Source organism: Pseudochaenichthys georgianus, chromosome 24, assembly GCF_902827115.2.
Source record: "Pseudochaenichthys georgianus chromosome 24, fPseGeo1.2, whole genome shotgun sequence".
NCBI classification, from domain to species: Eukaryota; Metazoa; Chordata; class Actinopteri; order Perciformes; family Channichthyidae; genus Pseudochaenichthys; species Pseudochaenichthys georgianus.
Window position 1 is genome coordinate 26,022,281 of NC_047526.1, and position 23,017 is coordinate 26,045,297.

Genomic DNA, 23,017 nt, shown 5'->3' on the forward strand with positions numbered 1-23,017 from the left:
GTCAGTGAAGAAAAATTGCTGGTAGAAAAGTTTCTAGCGGTGGAAACGGTGATACTGCTGGAAAGGGGGGTGTGTGGGAATGGAGTGGGATTTAGTTATTATGTTAAAAAAAATTGCTTTCAGTTACTGTGGAAAAATGCATTCCAAATCAATCTAAGGCAAGTGTAAAAATGTATTTAAGCTACAAAATGTTACCCTAAAAAATATTAGCTTAATAATAATATTTGTACTTAATTGGAGCAGTCACAGCTTGTCGACTTGAACTGAACTGCAATTTCATGACGTGTGACCGTTATGGCGATAGGTTACTTTTTAAGCTAGAGTCTTGGTTCCAACTGGTATTATATTTATTATCTTATGTTGTTCAATATAGTCTACATATGTCAAATACTTTCAGATAAAATAAGTCAAAACAAGTCTAGACAAGTTCAGCTTAACTCATGATAGAGCTTTTTAGGGACAATTTCAGGAACTGTAACCTTTGATCCATGATTGTCTCTCATTAACAGTACTGGAACATGTTATCAACAAGTTCTTGAAGATACAACAGATACCAGTCAGTCGGAGCAGGACAATGTTTTTTAGGGTGCTGCACTTTGTAATCAAACAAGCTCTTTGAATAAAGTATCCACACACAGTCTATGCAAATAATTCCCAGACTTTTCAAGAACAGATATAAGATAAGATAAGATAAGATAAAATGAACCTTTATTAATCCCCGAGGGGAAATTCAGTTGTGAACTTGTGAACAAACATGCTTACACCTACAGCATGCTAACTGTTATGTAATGTTGTGAAATAAATTAAATCCTAAACCAGTCCAAACCTGTATGATGTGTTCTTGAAGCTCAGAACTAAAAGCTAGGTCAAATATTGGTTTCTTAGCAGTTATTCAATTTGTAAAGCCTGCTGTTTAGCAACAGACATACCTACACACATGATAGATATCTAGAATTATGTATTAACTGATGGGGCAAACAAAATAAGATAACTCAACAACATGTTTACCAGGCTCTACTTTGCTCCGCCTCTTGCACACACTGATTTGGTGTTGGAGGTGTGGATTGCCACCACATTCTCCAAAGCAATGAAACTGCAAAGATGTTCTCCTGAGACTGGATTAACTGCTGTTCAAATGGAATGAGTTCAAGTTAAAAGTCCTCCTATTTTTCACACATAGCTCACTTCAGTATATGGGTCCCACTAGGACATGCTTTCAACAGCTTTATCACTAACAGCAATACTCAATCCCTGACCATTCCTCACACTGTTGTCCAAGAAAATGTGAAGATTTGCATTTCTTTAATAAATGAGTTGATCGTGCTTTTTAGCACCTTGAGGAACTCACTCACACCCACAACAACTGGAAAAACCACAGGACGACGCCCTGTCTAAATACTGTCACCACAGTCTGCTCAACACCAGTCTTGCAATACACAGTTCTGCAAAATCAATGACACAACATTAGATATTTGTTCAGTTGTTATAGCACTGCCCTGGTGGATGTGCAACAGCCCGAAGGCCCTCTTAATGAAGACGCTGCCATGTTTCAGACTTGTCAGGGAATGGTTAATTTCCATTTACCTGTCTCTGGGGCTTAGCATTGAACACGCTGGATCACTGGCTGGGCTTGGCACCTAGATGGAAGGAACGGAAAGGAGACATCATTATTGATTTGTTTTATTACAAGCAAAGAGTACAGAGATAAAGTGCCAGTTGCGTAATTCACTGTACATGTAAAACCAGTCCCCTGACAAGCATTTATAGTTCAATAAAACATATCTTACAGTTTAAATCTTTAAATGTGTGCATATATTAATAAAAAAGAAAGAAGAGTGATTGGTCGTGCTTTTTACAGTACTACAGCTTCCACACAGGGCCGGATTAACCATATGGGCAACCTGGGCAAGTGCCCAGGGGCCCTTGAGCAAAGAGGGCCCTCAGTGAAAAGATTTAAAAAAAAAAAAATGTTTTATTATTATTTTATTTTTTTCGGGCATCATCCATCATACATTGTTTTTAAATGACACTCACTCTTCGCTATAAATAACACAGCTTTTCTATAGGGTCAAATTAATATATTTTCTAAACCGTCTCTGTACTGTAGGTCTCACTATGTATGCGCTCAAATGTATTACTACGCGGCGGCAGTGTATAGCCGAATCACAGCCCCACCCTCACTCATGTCACATTTTGTCACGTGAGCAGAAAAAATGGATGGTGCCGGTAGCCAAACGCCCAGCGGGGCTGCGAAAAGAAAGAAAAAGAAAGAAAAAAAAGAGAGAGTGGCGGCTGCATTAAAAAATGTGCCAACAATAAATAGCTTTTTCAAAAAAGCAAAAAGTGACGAAATAGGCCAGCAACAACCACAAGGAACAGTGGCGACGGTCACGGAGGATGTTGTTGAGCTAGCGAGCAATGTTAGCCTTGAACCTAGCATGCTAACGCAGCAGTGAGTAGAAGAGGAAGATAAAGATGAAGACGAGCCTGACGAGGACGTCACAGAGCAGGGTGAAGGTTCGAGTTCATCGGAAGTTCCCTGTGTCTCTCAGGACCCTGCACAATGGGGATTAATTGCTGGAAATGTCCGGGAGGAGACTTTGATGAAAGAGGGTTCACTTTCATAATCGGGCAATGAAGTATCCAGCATCTCGGAGGGAGACCGATGCTAGCGGCCGGATACGCTCACTGACCAATGATATGCTGACCAGACAGCTTCACAATGGAGAAATCGTTCAATGCGATTGGATTATTTATTCTCCATCTACCGGAGCAATTTATTGTTTTGCCTGCAAACTTGTATCCACTCACAGCCACAGTAATGCATTTGTTCTCGGCTTTAGTGATTGGAAGCATCCCGAGAGGATAACGGAACATGAGACGAGTGGTGAGCACACACACACACACACACACACACACACACACACACACACACACACACACACACACACACACACACACACACACACACACACACACACACACACACACATACACACACACACACACACACACACACACACACACACACACACACACACACACACACACACACACACACACACACTATCTTCCATCACATATACTGATCACTTAGTTGAGCAACCACACCATTTCACTACATATTATACTTTTGTAACTCTCAATGTTTGTAACTAATAAAACTCCTCGTGTACGTGTACAGCCAGCCATTCATATTTTGGCATTAAGTCGGGTGCTACTCTGAGGTTTTGAGTGATATTACCTAGGTATTCCTGAGCCATACACTGTCTTGGAATCTTATCTATTGTATTTTGTCTTGTGATGTTTGACTAAAAGGGCAAAAGGCTAGACCTACTTTGGTTGAACTATGTGGCTGCGTCCCTGCTTTTGACAAATAGGTGTGCGATTTGACATGCCAGATTGACTGAACATTCTAAATATTGGTCATGTTGGTAGGATTGGGTAGGCGTGGTGTTACTTGTTGGGTTGGGGGGGGGGGGCATGAGCGTTCAGTGCCCAGGGGCCCCTGCAGGTACTAATCCGGCCCTGCTTCCACAGATGACGTTTTTTTATGGATTTTTGTCAAAGCACTTAAGATATTCATTGCTATCGGGATGTTAAGAGCATTCCATGGAATATATCAAAAAGTGTATCTCGAGCCGGTTTCTCAAATTTACCTACCCCACCTTTAATGTGTATGTTGCATGTTACTGCTGTAGATGTGTTTCCGAGCCACTCCGATTACAACGAGAGTTACAACGAGAACGTGACGTCATATTTACACCTTTCTAGCCATAACCCTCCTCCACGGATGCATTTCCGGGAACGGTGGAGGCGTTACGCACGGCCGGACTTATCTCAGCCAATGACAGCTCTGCATGCATCCCCTGGATATTATTTTAGAACTGCTTTCATCGCGACGCAATGTTTACAGTGAGAACAGCTGTGAGGTCGGTGCAGAAAGCAGAGCAGTGTGTAAAATATATATCACTCAGTATAACAGGCCTACATTACTCTCTGTATTTGTATGCTGTAGTTTAGTAGATAATAATAATTTCAATTTATATAGCGCCTTTCACGAAACCCAAGGACGCTTTACAATGGGAAGTAACAAAAAAAAGAAAAAAAAGAATATTTACAAACGATATTTTTCTAAGACCATTTAGTGCTTCACATAATAAAATACACAACGGCTGTAGCCTGATTATGCTTTAGGAGCTGTAGGTGTGTGTAGTACATTGTGTAGGTGTGTGTGTTACAGAGCGTAGATGCAGCAGACAGACGGGTCTCAGTTGGTTTGGTGTCCTATGCTTACTTTTAATACTTGTAAATACAACTTTTGGCCCGTAATTTCAATTCCCCATTTCGGCGACCAGAGAGAAGGGGGGGATATCCAGTCTCTGATTGTGTTACGTTATTATGAGAGTGTTCTCATACTTGTTTGATTCTGAAATTATATATTTATAATAGGGATGTCAGTCGATTCAAATATTTAATCGCGATTAATCGCATGATTGTCCATAGTTAATCGCGATTAATCGCAAATTAATCGCATATTTTTATCTGTTCTAAATGTACCTTAGAGGAATATTTTTCAAGTTTTTAATACTCTTATCAACATATGAGTGGACAAATATGCTTTATGCAAATGTTATTATCATTGCGGTCCTGCCTTGGGTCTCGCCATGCTGCTTCCCTGATTGCTTCCACAGGATTGTAGCTGACATCCTCGTGGATTCATCTTCTTATTACAGACACATGCATTTCCTAACATTCGGTCTATATGCTGTAAAATGTATTATCTCTTCGATTTACACATGGCATCTATATTGCACGTCTGTCCGTCCTGGGAGAGGGATCCCTCCTCTGTTGCTCTCCCTGAGGTTTCTCCCATTTTTTCCCCTTAAACTGTGGATTTTTCTCTGGAAGTTTTTCCTTGTACGATGTGAGGGTCTAAGGATAGAGGGTGTCGTTTTTTCTCATACTGATATTCTGAACAATCTGTGCTGTTGTATTTGCTGTAAAGTGTCTCTACTGTAGGCTATTTTTATTTTATGTACAGCACTTTGGCTTGACCAAAAATCGTTTATAAATGTGCTATATAAATAAAACTTGATTTGATTTGAACAATGACAAATATTCTCATGAATATTAAACACAACAACCTCTGAACATTACAAATATTCGCCTCAATTCAACCTGGAACCTCTCATACAATAATACAATACAGCGTGTGTGTGTTTTTAGGGCTGTCCCGAATACCATTTTTTGGGCTCCGGATATTCGGTAGTAATCAGCAGCGAATATTCGAATATTCGGTGCGGAGAGATTTGTATTTTTTTTTAATAAAACATTTTTTCCAAAAAAAACTCATAACACGCTCCGAATCCGAGACACCTGACAACACGCTGTTAAGCAGAAGTGCAGAAAGAGCATACTATTACGATTTATTTGTATTTATTGTCTCAGTACTCGCAAACATTAAAACTAAATGTGTCCTCTGCATTTAACCCAGCGCAGCACCCGGGGACCAAATCTGGTTCCACATTCCGTCTATAACATTTTCCAACCTGAACAGTCAAACAAAGATACAAAACACATATTTCTGTTATAACAACAATACTTTTAATAACATAGCCGTATAACAGTAGGCCTAACAGTGTCATACTTGTTACCGATACAGTAAACTATTTAAATAAATGAAGAACGAAAAATAAATGAACGAACTGTAATAAATATAATAATATTACATTTTAATAAACGAACAATTTAAATACAAATAAATGAATGGCTTGGCTTTATAATAAAACAAACTGTAACAAATAGAACAAGGGAGGTAGCGCGATTTAGCGCTCTAACAATAACAGCAGTATACACTTCAAGAAACGAACAATTTAAATACAAATAAATGAATGGCTTGGCTTTATATAGAATAAAACAAACTGTAACAAATAGAACAAGGGAGGTAGCGTGATTGAGCGCTATAACAATAACAGCAGCATACACTGAAACGAACAATTTCTTTCCAATCTTTCAAATAAATCACAATCAGGTTGCAAGCTTCATTTGACTAAGCCGTAAGCCAGCCTACCTACACTCTCTTCATGTTGTGTATGTCTGTGTGTGTGTGTGTGTGTGTGTGTGTGTGTGTGTGTGTGTGTGTGTGTGTGTGTGTGTGTGTGTGTGTGTGTGTGTGTGTGTGTGTGTGTGTGTGTGTGTGTGTGTGTGTGTGTGTGTGTGTGTGTGTGTGTGTGTGTGTGTGTGTGTGTGTGTGTGTGTGTGGACGGCCATTATCAAATGTCTCTCCTATTGTTTACGGCTTTTGAAGCTTGTTAATGTTTTTAACCATTTATTTTATGTAAGTGTAACATCTTCACATTTTGCTTTCACTAAAGAGTTCAAGTTTATTGTCATAGTGTTGAGTTCAAAGAAGTTGAAGATAAATATAGGCGTTAAATACGCATAGTCATTGTATTAGTTTTACACCTCTCGTCTAGCCAGGGCTTTGATGAGCCATCAATAAATCCGTAGGAAACAAGTGATGTTGTGACTCTTCTTTCCAATTGGACGGTCAAGCATGAAGTTCAGCCCTGAGACAGCCTTGTGCCTCACTGCGCCAGTATTGTCAATTTCCTGACTGCGCGAAGACATACAACCTACATAACTTATTTTTTTAAAAGCAAGGCCCTTTGAGAGTGTCCGTGGCTGAACCATATTTAACCTGTGTCAGACCACCCGCCAGTGGCTGGGCCTCTGGACGCCATTCACCACCGCAGTGGCACCGAAAAGCTATCCGAATATGATATAGAGCTGGAACGCAGACGAACATCACAATTTATATCCCACGAAACGCAAACATCTTTAGAAGATGTGTTGTGTGCCGCCTCACAAAGGCTCTGTAGGCCACAATGCCACAGCAGCGGTATAAATTATCTTCAGTTAGAGGTTATGGGTTTTATGTAGAAAACATCTACACCATGCTTTTCCCATGATAAAAAAGACAACTTCTCCCAGGTTACACACAGGGGGCTTGCTGAGGAGCTATATCACTGGTTATTGTCATTTTTGATAATGTTTCGTTTGGATCGTGAAATATTAAAAGCACAAAACTATAAGTGACATTTAGAAGTGTATTTGGAAACTCTCTATAGAAAAATAAAACACAAACACTACAATTGTACACGCCACTAATGATTGCATATTGTTTTCTCTGCCATTAAAACTTATTTAAAAATAATAATCTTTTGAAGCCCATGACATATTTAAATGTTTCCCCACAATTGATAAGCAATTAATTGATTAGCAAGAAAAGTGACTTAAGCCAATAATTGATTGTCAAAAATAGTTGCCAATTAACTTTCTGTCACTCAACTAATCATTTGAAGACACATTCAGATGTCAAATGCAGACTCAATCGTTTCCTGCATTTGGTCAATGATTATGAATAAATTAAAAATAAATAGAGATTCAATAGGTTTTAGAATCTTATATGACTAAATTATTCATTACTAAATAAATGGAGCTATTCCAAGAAGAAATGTTGAATGGCAGTCTCCTAATATTTCTTTACTTTCCTACCCAGTCTATGGCACTAAGTCCAATTCTTTTTATTAGAGATATATATATTATATAAAATACAGGTAGCAGATTTTTTTATTAAAAAATAAATGCTTTATGATGTCTCAAATAATCGTCTCTGCTCATGTTTGCAAACGTTACGCAAACAGGAGTAAGTAGGATGGTGCGTAATACTGTAAACCAGTGTGTGTGTGTGTGTGTGTGTGTGTGTGTGTGTGTGTGTGTGTGTGTGTGTGTGTGTGTGTGTGTGTGTGTGTGTGTGGTGTGTGTGTGTGGTGTGTGTGTGTGTGTGTTCATTTCAATAACACAAGATATGACCATGTGCAATTGTGTGGCTCATGTTTGTGTGTTCAGTTTTTGGACCACAATGCAACAGTCCATCCTTCCTTCCATCCATCTTCTCCCGCTTATCCGTGGTCGGGTAGCGGGGGTAGCAGTTCCAGCAGAGCCCCAAACTTTCCTTTCCCTGGCGACATCAACCAGCTCTCTCTGGGGGTCCCAAGGCACTCCCAGGCCAGCGAAGAGATATTATCCCTCCGCCTGGTCCTAGGTCTACCCCTTGGTCTCTTCCCAGCTGGACGTGCCTGGAACACCTCCCTAGGGAGGCGCCCAGGTGGCATCCTAACTAGGTGCCCGAACCACCTCAACTGGCTCCTTTCAACGCGAAGGAGGAGCGGCTCAACTCCGAGTCCCTCCCTGATGACCGAACTTCTCACCTTATCCCTAAGGGAGACACCAGCCACCCGGCGGAGAAAACCCATCTCGGCCGCTTGTATCCGCGATCTCGTTCTTTCGGTCATGACCCATCCTTCATGACCATAGGTGAGGGTAGGAACGAACATGGCCCGGTAGACAGAGAGCTTTGCCTTCTGGCTCAGCTCCCTTTTCGTCACAACGGTGCGGTAAAGCGACTGCAGTACCGCTCCCGCTGCTCCGATTCTCCGGCCCATCTCACGCTCCATTGTTCCCTCACTCGAGAACAAGACCCCGAGATACTTGAACTCCTTCACTTGGGGTAAGGACTCATTCCCTACTTGGAGTGGACAGTCCATCGGTTTCCTGCTGAGAACCATGGCCTCAGATTTGGAGGTGCTGATCCTCATCCCAGCCAGCATCTCCCAGCATAAAAAAGTGTAATTACCGAGAACTCAACAGCAATATATAATAGTTACATCACTCTTTACTTTTATTACGCAGCACCACTCTGTCAAAGATGCCTTTAAAAGACAGATATCCAACAACCAGAGCGTTACTTGGATTATAACTGAATTGTAATCCTTTACACTAATTATTTCTAAAAAGTAAAACAATTACTGTGACAAGTTAGTGACTCTGAGGTATGAAGTAAAGCCTTACTGCCGATGAATACACTCTGTTATTCTGCTTTTAGAATCAATGTATTGTTGGTTTTACTCTTTTCATGGGATTTGTTGACCATAACAAACTGTAATAAAAGCAGATTATCCTTAAATGCTTGCACAGAGAAAAGAAGTGTGTAATCCATGATCCACGCCTCTTGTTGTGAAAGTGGTCAAATGTTCCAGTTTGATTTGAATTCATCAGTCAGTTGCTCTCTCTCTGCCTTTTTCTCTCTTTTTTTTATCACCGTGCTGCCTTGTCATGACCTTTGCAGATTGTCACTCAGCAGTCCCAGATGACCACAGGACTGCGAGACAATCCCAGTGGGTTAATAATTACTCCCAGGCCACAGTGAGGGAAGCTTGACCCCAAACACGGCACAGCAAGGCATGGGCAGCCCGCCGCACCGCTGATAGATGAGCGACAGCTACCGTAGCGTCTCTCAGTTGTGTGTTTTGAAAAGCAGAGTATAGGCAACATACCTTCAAAGTGTTCCCAGATTTGCACAATTGTCAGAGTACAAAGATGTTGGGAATGAGTGGGAATGTCTGAATATAGGTTCATAAGAGACGGCACAATGGAAAGGAATTTAGGGCGTTAATACCTTCAAAGTGTTTCCAGTTTCGCACAATTATACACAAGACATTGGGAATGTGTTGGAGGCACATTAGTAAGGAATCTAAAGATACTTTTATTGCTTTGCATCATCACAATTTTCACGAGTTTGGTGCTAAAATTGTCCTGAAGTACAAATCAAACACTGTGAAGATCTGACATATTAGTGTTAATATTAAACTGGTTAAGTGGAATGAAAAAAGTGAATTTTTTCCTTTGCTGTTGTGTATGTGCATGTGTGTTTTACGGAGAGAATACTGCATGGAGATATCAGAGCTGCATGGAGATAAAAGTACGACAGAGAGAAAGTCCAGCAGAGAGAAAATGACAGAGCGACGCAGAAGCAGTGAGGCAGAGGCCGTGGCTTTTCTCAGAGATGAACATTAATAATATGAGGAGCCACAATAGAAGCCCTGAGATCAGAGAGATCACCTCCATTGTCCCGCCATCTCCTACTGACGCCGACCGCTCTGCTGAAGGAAGAATAACAAGAATAGAGGAGCATAACCTGGCCGCTCTCCATGCCCCCCTTTTAAAATACATAATGGCCTGCGGTCCTCTGTGGTCTACGCCTTTTAAGAGTGTTGTTTAAGACGTGATGTGCAGGGATGCAGAGGTAAAGGCCTCTTTTAAGCACAAAGTCACCACTGACTCTGATCTCTGTCTGCAGACTTTGAGACATATTTCTAATTCACCACGGCACTATAAGAAAGTATTACTAGTAGGGCTGTCAAGTTAACGCGTTAATAACGCGTTAACGTAGTTTCAGAGCGCATCAAGTTTAAAATACCATCTACAAGCTGATGCTGACAGCCCCGCTCCTGCTGCCCGCTTGTGGCAGACCACACTTCCACGCTCACCGACAGGCACCGACTGGCCATCGTGAGGACCGGGAGGGTGTGTGTATGTGTGGCGCGAGAGATAGAACGCGCACACCTTAGGTGTATTGTTGTTGTTAGCATCTGGTGCTAGCTAGCTGAGCTAACGGATACAAGGAGCTGTTTCAATGAAAACAGAGGAGCGACATTTCGCCGACAACTGCGCCGAGCACTTGACTTGATGCAGGAAGCCAGACAGTGGGACATTGTACGAGAAGTCATCACACTCAGCACGGATAGTGCGCAACATGATTGCAGCGTCCAGGCAGCTCCCGTTCGAGCATATGCCTTGAGTTGCACATAGCTCCAACGATCCATCACAGTGTCTCACCACACCACACACACACACACACACACACACACACAAACACACACGCACGCACCCATGCACGCACACACACACACACACTTGTATGGTATTATTGTATTTATGAGAGAGGTTCCAGGTTGTTGTGTAATATTCATGAGGATATTTGTCATTGATCAAATGATAATAAACAAACATTAGCATAAAGCATATTTGTCCACTCATATGTTGATAAGAGTATTACAAACTTGAAAATATCCCTCTAAGGAACATTTAGAACAGATAAAAAATGTGCGATTAATTTGCGATTAATCACGTTTAACTATGTGTAACCGGTCTGGTTTGACGCCACATGTGGTCTCTGCGTTGTGTTGTGTAAATGAGAACGACTTATTTCTTGCCAACCGGGATTTATTCTCTGTGCAAAACAGAATATAATAATTAGAGCAGGAAATCGCTTCATCAGCTTTCTAGCTTCACACTTCTCCTCAGTGCAGCCTGAAGCTAACTCAGGAAAGTATACAGAGTTCTAAATAATACAATTAACAGATCTATCCATGGTGACAAACCGGCTTTTCTTTGTAAAACAATATACACAAATATAACCAATAATTTACACTTACATAACAAACAATACAATTTACAGTTACAAAACACAAAAAGAATACCCACATACCTGTGCAAAACAGAATATAATAATTAGAGCAGGAAATCGCTTCATCAGTTTTCTAGCTTCACACCTTCAGTGGAAGAAAACACCCCACATGTTAGGCTAAACTTTAGAAAGCTCCCAAACAGTTTGAAGCGCTGCACATTATATAAACTAGTCACACACAGCAAAATATAACTATTAACTGCAAATAGGTTTGGGCTTGTGTGAAGTGTAACATTAAACAATCTATTAACATATAAAATACAACATTTATGACACCACTCGTTCCACTTACTTCTCCTCAGTGCAGCCTGAAGCTAACTGAGGAAAGCAGCACGAGTCTGCAGAAATGGTGACGGTGCCAAGAGTACCAAAATAAAATGTACTTTTCAAAATAAAAGCATCTAAAATATAAAGTGACAGTGACAAGTTTTACAAATAAAGTATGGACAATGATTTACTGAAATATAAACAAGTGAAGTTATACATCGGTTACATATGGACAATCATGCGATTAATCGCGATTAAATATTTAATCGACTGACAGCCCTAATTACTATACGTTTTGTTCACTTTTAGTTGTGCTTTGATCGATCCTTCTACAACACTATAACAATATATGAAGAGAAAAAGCCTATGTCATAACTCTCTGCTTTTAAGAGTGTAGGAAAATACAATGAAATTAAATTAAGATTTTGGGTACATACATTCATTGTACATTTTCAACAAGTCCTCCAACTCATACGACCAAATATGCCGATTGTTCAAGCGCTTAATACGTCCTGCTCCCGTTGAATGCAAACGTTACAGATGGTCGTTTATTCACAAATAACCCTCTCTGTAAAATCCTAAATTGTATGATAGTTTGGACATTAAAACGCTTGTTTGATTAGATTTCTAGCGAGAAGTGTATATTGTACTTTAGAATCCACGTCCAGTCGATATGTAGGATCTATAGTTTGATAGATATTACGAAGATGATTTGAGGTATGCGGCAGCCTCCATGTAAAAGTTACGGGTTGAAAACAGTATTTCATAATAAAAACCATGATCAAATGAACATTTATTATTCATTACTAAAGGTACAGCCGAATCATCACAGCGCACAAAACCTATTACCACCGCAGATGGACCAAAAAAGGGAGCGTTTGGGGAAAAAAGGGGGCGGGTCCGCTCAGTGAAACGATAACAACGAAACATGGAGGAACAGAAGTCTGCGTTTAAATCGTGTGTCTGGTTGTGTGCGCGCGTGTGGTGTGTGTGTGTGTGTGTGTGTGTGTGTGTGTGTGTGTGTGTGGTGTGGTGTGTGTGTGTGTGTGTGTGTGTGTGTGTGTGTGTGTGTGTGTGTGTGTGGTGTGTGTGTGTGTGTGTGTGTGTGTGTGTGTGTAGAGGTGTGTGTGGTTAAAACACATCAGCCTGGCGGTCGCTCTTGCATTTCTAATGATTCTGAAGGTAACACAGTGAAGGCGGTGCGTGAAAGGCACTGAGTTAACCCTCCCCGCTGCCTCCTGGTGCTGCAGAGATTTCATGAAGTGAAGGAGGTGTTCCTTCTATAAACAGCTGTGGGCAGCAGATACTGTGAGTGTCACAGACATGAATTCATAGATCAAGGCAGACTGGTGCACACACTCTCCTGTTTTGCCAATCCGGTGGTTAAACAAATATAGCTCTACACCCATGGCCGAAATGTCCTTAAAATGAAGTCCGAGTTCGACATTTTAATTCATTACCTTTCCAACTCCTCATGCAGTTGACTGTTACAGGTCTATACAGGTTCATGGTACAATCATAGACTGTATGGCAGTGGCGTAGGCCAGGAATTATTGTGTGGGTGGGCCTGGAGAAATGTAGTGGGCCAGGGGGAGACATATTAAGCGTGGGGTCTGAGCTGAAACTTCATTAATGATTTTTTAATGCACTAATAGAACATAAGCATAAATTAGCAGTGAAAACAAAAAACATAGGCACGGCGGCCTCAGAATGTGTGTAAAACTGACATCCACATAGGGATGTGTATCGTTAAGGCTTTAACAGTACTATTACTTTATCGATAGCCACTTATGCTTATGCTCCAGGTTCAGTACCAACCACATCATAAAGTACGCGGACGATACAACAGTGGTGGGACTCATCAGGGACAACAAGGACAGGCCTACAGGGAGGAGGTGAAACATCTGACAGACTGGTGTAACACCAACAACCTGATCCTGAATGTCGATAAAAACAAAAGAGATTATTGTCGACTTCAGGAACAAAAGCACTGTCACCCACCACTCCACATCAACGGCACAGCAGTGAAGACTACAGCCAAGCACCAAGTTCCTGGGGGTGCATATCACAAGCAGTCTGACCTGGTCCACGCAAACTACAATCACTATTTAAGAAGGCACAGCAGCGCCTACACTTCCTGCACAGCTCCCCCCTCCCATCCTCACCACGTTCTACAGAGGAACCATAGAGAGCGTGCTGACCAGCGGCATCTCCATCTGGTCGAGAGACTGCAACGCCAAAGACTGGAAGTCTCTGCAGAGAGTGGTCAGGACAGCAGAGAAGATCATCGGAGTTTCTCTCCCCTCCCATCAGAGACACCACTCAGAAACGCTGCCTGACAAAAGCCCAGAACATTTTTAAAGACCCCACTCATCCTCACCATGCTCTGTTCTCCCTGCTGCCCTCCAGCAAGAGGTTCCGCAGCATTAAGAGCAGAACAGCCAGAATTCTGAAATAGCTTTTCCCCCCATGCCATCAGACTGCTGAACAGCAAGTAGACCAGTAAACATAAAGGATTACATTACGCTGTGTAAAGGGCACATATTTGTTATAATAGTATGTATATTTTATTTATATGTATAGTAAGTCTTTATATTTTAAATGCACACTTAAACTTTAATTTTATCAGCACCACGTCACTATTATCTATTTATATGTACAATTTTAGCAAGTTTTTATATTGTCCCGTTCCTGTAAGCCAGTACAACGACATGTCGTTTTAATAGTACACTCTGTGTCTTGTTGAAATGACAATAAAGTATGTCTATGTCTTATCGATCCGGTCCTTTAACATTACTTTTATCGGTTATTTTGGAGAAAAAAATAAGGTAAACTAACTAACAAATTGTGAACAAAACTAACATTGCTTTTTATTTAAATTAAATACATAATATTTCACATCAAAAGAAACAACAATGTTTTAACAAATCGTATTAAATAATGTGATGACAGAACTGTAAACAGAATAGCTGAAACTTTAACAAAATAAATAACTCAGTTGCCTCTAATCATAAACCCATGTTTGTATAATGTAGTTAACTCGGTGTGTTGCTTGCTAGCATACATAACACCTGACTGAAACGTTTACTCGTGGATGGAGCTACAGAGCTGCTAGAAAGACAGTGGAACCCGGTGCATTCCTCCGTCTGGATGTGGAGCACTTTTGATAAATGTTTAGACACATTGCTCGTGTTAACCGCCCTTAAATGCTAAACTCTTATTCCACTTTTGGTAACGAGTATTGTCCCCATCGACATGGCTATAGTTTAACCACACCTCGGAGCGCGTTCTCTCCGCCATCTCCTCCGTGTGTGTGTGTGTGTGTGTGTGTGTGTGTGTGTGTGGTGTGTGTGTGTGTTGTGTGTGTGTGTGTGTGTGGTGTGTGTGTGTGTGTGTGTGTGTGTTGCTGCGAGTAGCAGCCGCGTGTGTGTAAACTGCTCCGCCCCCTCGCACACAGACGGGGGATAGATCTCTTAAACAGAGTTGGCGACACTTAAACTGCAATGTAATGTTTGTGTAGCGATAATCATACACATATATCGGGGGCACAGGTTGTTTATCCTTGACAGTCGCACAGTGGGCACACACGAGTGTTTTCATATTCAGCAAATGTGTACACGCTAAACTGCAGACCCTCAAGAAGAAATAATACTTTCATTCACTCACGGCAAAAGTTACTTTACTTACTATAAAAACTCACGGTAAAAAAATGCACTCCCTATTCCATTGTCATGAAGGTGGAATCTAACTATATCCAGAATAGTTTTATTGGATCCAGGCTAGAAACATGTTTATTTCTGCTGTAAGTTGGGCATTTTAAACATGGGGGGTCTATGGGAATTGCTCCTTTTTGCATCCATCCCCTGTCGGCCACTAGATGAACTGCAGTTTGTGGCACTTCCTTCTGGGCTTCCCGGTTTCTGCGCTATGAAGCGCTGATTGGCTGTGGGTGGGCCAGACGTGCATGTGGGTGGGCCCAGGCCCACCCGGGCCCACCCACAGCTACGCCGCTGTTGTATGGATACAATGCCAACCTGATCTCACCAGAATGCGTGACTCCACCACGACTCCTTAAAGAGCTTACGAAATGAAGGACAATACTGTTCTTATTACGATAATATATATACTATTATTAATGGGAAATCATGTCATTCATGACAATAAGCCTGCAGTATTTATAAATCGTGGTTTATTACAACTTTCCATGCTCACTTCCGATGTTACACGACCGCTCCGAACAAAACAGCTTTCGCCGGTTAGTGACGTCACGCACGTCACGAGTAGAACAACCTGTTGAATAATACACTACCCTCTGTGGCTGATGTCGGACTTCTGGAGACAGAATCGAGTGACAGACAGACTCATTTGGCGGAGATCCGATGCGGCAACAGAACACAGACTGGTATACATTTGACTTTAATTCATAGAGATTCTCAATAAATAGTAAAATCAATAATAATACATCGTAATGTAGGCAGGCAAACTTGGCTCAGGCAACAGAACAGAGACTGGTATAATACATTTGACTAAAATTCAGAGATTCTCAAAAATAGTAAATAAATAATAATGACTGCTGAAATATAACCAGTTTAGATACATATAGCTGGTCAGGCTGTTGTAAATTGACCAGCCAGTATATATTGAGGCTGGAATGGTTGGCTGGAGAGGGGTTTTGGACACTTCAGCTGGCCAGGATGGCTGGTTTAATCCATCTATCACCAGCTTATGTTTAATATAGTATTAAATATACCCTGCTGGGAGCTTACCCAGGATTCCAGGTGACCAGCATACATTAAATACTGGTATGATTATTTAAACAAGAGAACATAAATATATTACAAAGATTCATTGTGGTCATGTATTCTGGTATCTACAAAATAAAGACATTGTATAGTGTTCATAATAGTATTTTAAATTTAATAAATAGCTAGTTAATATAATAAAATACACAGTAACAATACAATAATTATACAAATAACAACCAACCTGCAAATCAACCTACACATCAAAATAAATATATTATCTAAAACCGGTGCATTTGATTTAAAATAAAAGTAATACATAGAATTCAATATTTAAATGGTAACAAAAACCGTAACACTATGTATGATAAGAACAAGGCAACAAAGAAAGTGTTTGTTGTTTTTCCTTGTTCATGTCTATAATGTTTCCCGTTGTGTAGCGTCCAGCCTTTCCCAATCTGGCCTGCACTTCTGTCTGTTGAAGCCACTTCTTGAAGCAAACTGAAAAGAAATGTACAGATATAAGTACACTGTAAAAAGAAAACTTAATATTTACGTTAACATTTGGGCTGCTGTGGTTGCCAGAACCGTTAAAGTATAATACATTACAAATTACAGTTGGTTGGCAGAGTCTAGACGTTACAGTCAACAATTGCTTATGGTGAATTACAATGGCAAAAACAAATAGAGCTAGTGTACACGGTGCAGCTGTATTATCTGGGAAATAGAAGAATCGGATCAGGATTCGGTATTGGCAGACAATCAATATCAAATGAATCGGATCATTATTAGCATCTGATCACCTTTGTCGACTTGCAGCCTAAATACAAAGATAACTCCACTCCTCTCCTACCACTCTTACCTCTAATAAGCCTTGGTAGAACTAGTGTCCGAGTCATAGGGTCCAGAGGCCTGTACTACGAAGCCGGTTCAACCTAACCTGGATATGTTTGAGTTAGCCGGTTGGCCTAATCCAAAACATACATGCTCTCGCTAAACGGTCCTACGACGCGGGTTATCAAGTGGATCGCTCAAGCCAGCCGTGTCCTATCTAGTTATGTGCGCGTTCACATGAAAGGGGTGGTATCTGGAGCATTCGACCAATCACAAACATGGAGAAGCGTACTGACAGCGCAGCGTCATAATTCCTGAATGAAAAGTGCACTTTAATACTAGTCAAATATGAAGAAGTTAAACTTTAAACATCCATGACTTAAACACTTGATCAGGATCAAAGCCACATAGCTGCACCTGCAAGGTGAATACAGCTGGGAACAGAACAAGTGTTTGAATGCGTACATCAACAGGTTCAAGATATCACTGCCCCGTCTAACACACCGTCTGACTTTCATTACATTTGACTCAAGTGTTTCCTCAACTTAATGTGTTGCTTAAAATAATACTTCTGCATACAGTATGTGACACTGTGAGTGCCTCAGTGAGATGATAGTGAACTGTTCATGAACTTGTCATGAAAAGTTCATGAAATATTAGTGAACCATATTCATGAACAGCTCATAAACAGCTCATAACAAAGTTGATGAACTGTTCATGAAAGTGACATGAACATTAAATGGCACTAGGGCAGTTCATGAACTACTAATGAAACTCCTGTGCTGGAATGGTTCATGAACAATTCATGGAATATGGTTTTAGGCAGGTTCATGAACAATTCATGAAATGGAGTTTTCAGTGAGTGTGTAGGGATATTCAACCAATAACATTTCAAGAATTGTTCATGAACATATCAAGAACTGTTCATAACAACTTCATGAACCGTTCATGAACAGTTCATACCCAGTCACTGAATATAATTCAATGGCTGGCTATGAACTGTTCATGAACTGTTCATGTACATGACCTGTTCATGAACCATTGACTGTGGGTCAATTGGCAACCATAGAAAACAACAATTATGTCAATCACAATGGAACTTTACTCAAATTAACAAACAAACAAACATACATGTATACAGGTGGAGCACTACAATTAATCCTATCACTATTTGAAGCAGTTCTTGACACTCAGCTGCACAAAATGTTTTGTTACGGGTCCCAAAAGCTTGGGTACCACAGCAACAATAAATGATTTCTGTAGAAAACAGAAAAGTGCAGCAGCAATAATTATACACAGGATCCGGTTGATCGTCTGGAATGCTTGTTATTCAAATTAAAGTACATTCAAATAGCTGAACTTTACAAACATCACATTTCTCCATTTAAGTTATCTGTCTGTCACAGTCAATTACGGTATCTCAAGGAGAAATTCAACATAGTCAATATAAATTATTACATTACATTGCATTTAGCTGACGCTTTTATCCAAAGCGACTTACAATAAGTGCGTTCGACCAACAAATACAAACTTGAAGAAAACAGAATCATATAAGTACATCAGGTTTCATAGAGCAAAAACATTTCAAGTGCTACTCAACTGGCTTTAGGTAAGCCAGTCCATAAGTGCTTTGTTAATAGTTCTATTGCTCGAAGTGGAGTCGAAAGAGATGAGTTTTCAGTCTGCGCCGGAAGGTGTGTAAGCTATCTGCTGTCCTGATGTCAATGGGGAGCTCATTCCACCATTTTGGAGCCAGGATAGCAAACCCACGTGTTTTTGCTGATGGGAACTTGGGTCCCCTTCGCAGCGAGGGTGCAGCGAGCCGTTTGGTTGATGCAGAGCGGAGTGCACGTGCTGGGGTGTACGGTTTAACCATGTCCTGGATGTAGGCAGGGCCAGATCCATTCGCAGCATGGTACGCAAGTACCATTGTCTTGAAGTGGATTCTAGCAGTTACCGGAAGCCAGTGGAGGGAGCGGAGGAGCAGCGTGGTGTGGGAGAATTTAGGAAGGTTGAAGACCAGACGAGCCGCTGCATTCTGGATGAGCTGCAGGTCGGATGGCACATGCAGGTAGACCAGCCAGGAGGGAGTTGCAGTAGTTTAGGCGTGAGATGATGAGAGCCTGGACCAGAACCTGCGTCGCTTTCTGTGTCAGCTGGGGACGCATCCTCCTGATGTTGTAAAGCTGTATCTGGAGCAGCGGGTTGTAGCAGCTATGTTTGCAGTGAAGGACAGGTTGTTATCTATAAACACATAACGCTATCAAATAATACTTTCTATCAATATATCTATCTTTACCAAATACAACATATTATGGAGATCACAAAAATACACTGTCAATGTTAATAAACAAAAAACAAGGCAATGTGCCTGCAAGACTGCACTCAGGTAAACAAAACATATTACCCGTGCGCAGCAGATAACCTGCCTGCGAGCCTTCGCTCAGGTCACATTTACCCAGGTGCGGCTGAAGCCCGCGAAAATGGCATCTATTGTTGCCGACAGTTTAGTATTTTTAAAATACCGTTACTATGTCAAACATGCTCAAAACCTTCTGACACACTCTCATAAACATCTCCAACATCATATCTAATTCACACAAGTTAACATCGATCATTTTCATTATGTACTGACCTGTAGAAAACAGAAAAGTGGAGCAGCAATAATTATACACAGGATCCGGTTGATCGTCTGGATTGCTTCTGAGGGGGGGGCGGAAGTGTCCCCCCTAAGGTAACCCAGATGTCACCGCTCACCTGCCAAAGGTTCCACCTTGGCGCTACTTACTCGTACTGCTTCTCAAACAGTACAGATAAACCATAAAATGATATGAATGTCACCAAATAAATACAGAATGTTCAGTTTCAAATTCACTATTGTTTTGTTTTAAGATTAAAAGTTTAAAAAAGAAAGAAATGTTCAAATAGTAGATGAATATTCAAGAGGTCTTTAAAAACATCACACTGATCATCAAAAGTTCATAAAATGCTCATGAATATTCCAAAATATTCTGAACTTGCCACAATCATCCAAAATGCATGAAATGCTCAGTCATGAAAAGTTCATGAAATACTCATGCACACTTTTTGGGGTTTTAATTATAATGTTGTGATTGGCTGGATCATGAACAGTTCATAAATTGCTCATAAAAGTCTGTCATGAGCAAAACAGGAACTTTATATGAATGAACAATGTTCATAAACATTTCATGAACTGCTCTTTAAAATGGTTCATGAGCATTTTAAGAATTTTGGTTCATGAACATGACAAGTGAACATATAATGAGTTGTTCATGCATGTTTCATGAACAGCTCATAAAGTCATGAACTCCATCTCACAGGGGTGCTGCACGGCCAGATACGGCTCAGCTGACTCAGATCAGGAGATATGTGATACATTATTAAGTGATGTGCCGCGGACTGTACTTAATGTACTCTGATCCGGTTACTTATGTCGTGGCAGATATTTAAGTAAGCTTTCTTAACGCTAATGTTATAATAGTCAGATTGCTCTGAAGATGGAGGTGATATTCTATTAATGTTCACACAGTCAGTGATTTTTGCCGGCCGTCTTTCCTGCGACGGCAGCTTTTCTGTATTTCCTTTCTCCTGTAATATGACTTGATCGCTTTAAACTCCGCACACTGAGCTCTGATTGGTCAGCAGGCAGTGCTTTCACTGAGTTGAGCTCTTAGCCTGCAACCTAACCTGCTCCGGGGCAGTTTAGCCGTTCAGCATAAGTTACCATGGAGATCTAGCCCGCTAAAAAGAGAACCAGCTTCGTAGGACCGGAAAGCCGGAGTTTTCCCTGAAGTTAGCCGCGAAGAGAACATCCTGCTTCGTAGTACAGGCCTCAGGACTGACTGAAGACATGTGGAACAGAGGACAGGCATGGTTCCATGTACAGGAAACTGGAACTTTGAACAGGTGTTTCATCTTTTCTGCCTGAAGATTCACAAGTTCTTGATCAGGTGTTTGATGTGGGCTGGCATGATCCTTTCTGCAGCGATAAATAAAGAAAACAAAGATTTTTTTTTTAATAATGGTAATGATGGTAACAACAATAATATTAGTATAATTATGTATATAGCACTTACACAATTGCAAAGTGATTCTCACAACAAAAATAAAGAACAAAACAATATCAACAATAAAAAAACAAATTATTACAGGAATGTTGAGACAAATAAATGTTTTTCAGTCTTTACAATGCACTGTCGGAAATGACCTTCCAAAGGCTAAATTCAAACTCAATACCATAAATAACTGGGTACCAAAGTGCTTTACCTGATAGAACACGCTCCACACGGAGAAGCAACCATCCGGCTCGGCCTTTTTCTGCATATCATCTCCTCCCTCTATCTCTCTCTCTCTGGTGTTAGGTTCCAGTAGATCTCTACTATCCAATAAAACAGAAATTCCCCAAAAAAATCATATTAAAAAAGTTAAAAACAATGACTGGCTGTTGGCATTGAAATGGATTAGAATCTCACCTTTTTCCTGGATGTCAGGAAGGCCATGGAGTCGTTCCCTTCAAGTCCGCAACCAGTCATAGGAGTTCAAATGCAAAGCCTGAATGATGACAAGAGCGAGAGACATACATTTTACAATTATATTTTTAATTCATACCAGAGCAGTGTGTACAGGCCCTGTACGACATGCAAAGAACAGATCAAATCCCCTGACAGACTCACACACTTTGGTGATGTCCTCATCTGATAATGTTTCATTTTTTAGCAGCAAAGTAACATGTATATGTCAGACCCAACTCATTTACAGTATGTTTTGCATCTCCTCAACAATGGTCTGTATAGTTGAGTAGAAAAAAACTGTCCCTACAATTTCAGGTAGATTAACACACATTTGTAAGAAAAGTTTACAATGAAGCACAAAATCCCTCTTTGTATTAAGCGAGCTGCCACAGAAAGTGCAGCTTAACATGCTAACCTTTGGTGAGCTACAGTAAAGCTAACTTCATGCTCAACACAAAACCTTTAACGTGCATTACATTGACGATTTTAAACACAACTTAACTTTCTCTACTTGTAAGATAACGTTTAGTTAACTTACCCTTAAATAACTACATCACGTTTTTCAGTGGAAACACAAACTGCAGAAAACGTTAGCTGCTAACTGTTGTTAGCTAAGACAGCTAGCTCTTAAGGGAAGTAACATAGCCTCATGGCAAACGTAAGGTTGAGTTAACGTAACGTTGTAAGAAAGCAAAACGAACCTTCGAGAAAGCGTTTACTCTCTCTCCTTAGCGGGCATTGTTGATTGTTCGAAACACGATCTCTTGATGTGCTGCCCCACACATCGTCGGTTTCATCGACCCCGGGTTACCTGGTCTAGCAAACGTCCGCCTCGTACGACGCACTTGTTTTGTCCATATACGCAACATTTGATCATTTTTTGGCCACAAAAACATCCCATAACCAGATGTTGAGACGGCCCCACATCCCCATACAACATATCGCTTGCCAATTATTCTTGGCGTCTTATTGCTGTGCATCCTTTGTCGTAATATTTGGCCCTTCAATGCATTCAAACGGGACAGAGCTCAGCTGTGTTCCACTCATGACGTCACCGCCGGAAATGGCCGAAGTTGATGTTTCCGGCGCAATGAACGATTGTTACTAACTGACAACTTTTGTATGCTGTTATAATCGTGATTTATTAAAAATAGATCAATAATAAAAAAAACATATGGCACATTCCACAATACAAATGCAACCTCTATCATATACTAAGCCCACTAACAGGTGCTAAAAGCATTTCGTAAGCTCTTTAACACCGCATT

General features: G+C 40.8%; 1 long non-coding RNA gene across 3 annotated transcripts; it reads right to left on the reverse strand.

The window, feature by feature from the left end:
- Positions 1-20,798: 20,798 nt before the first annotated feature.
- LOC139433144 (uncharacterized) lies at positions 20,799-22,764 on the reverse strand. 3 transcript variants are annotated; one of them, XR_011642723.1, is made up of 3 exons: positions 22,451-22,764; positions 21,711-21,789; positions 20,799-21,217 (listed from the first exon to the last, which is right to left on the reverse strand). It is a non-coding gene; the product is annotated as an uncharacterized lncRNA (long non-coding RNA). The 3 variants fall into 3 exon arrangements; XR_011642724.1 differs by lacking the exon at positions 20,799-21,217 and adding an exon at positions 21,557-21,613; XR_011642725.1 differs by lacking the exon at positions 20,799-21,217 and adding an exon at positions 21,557-21,616.
- Positions 22,765-23,017: the final 253 nt, after the last annotated feature.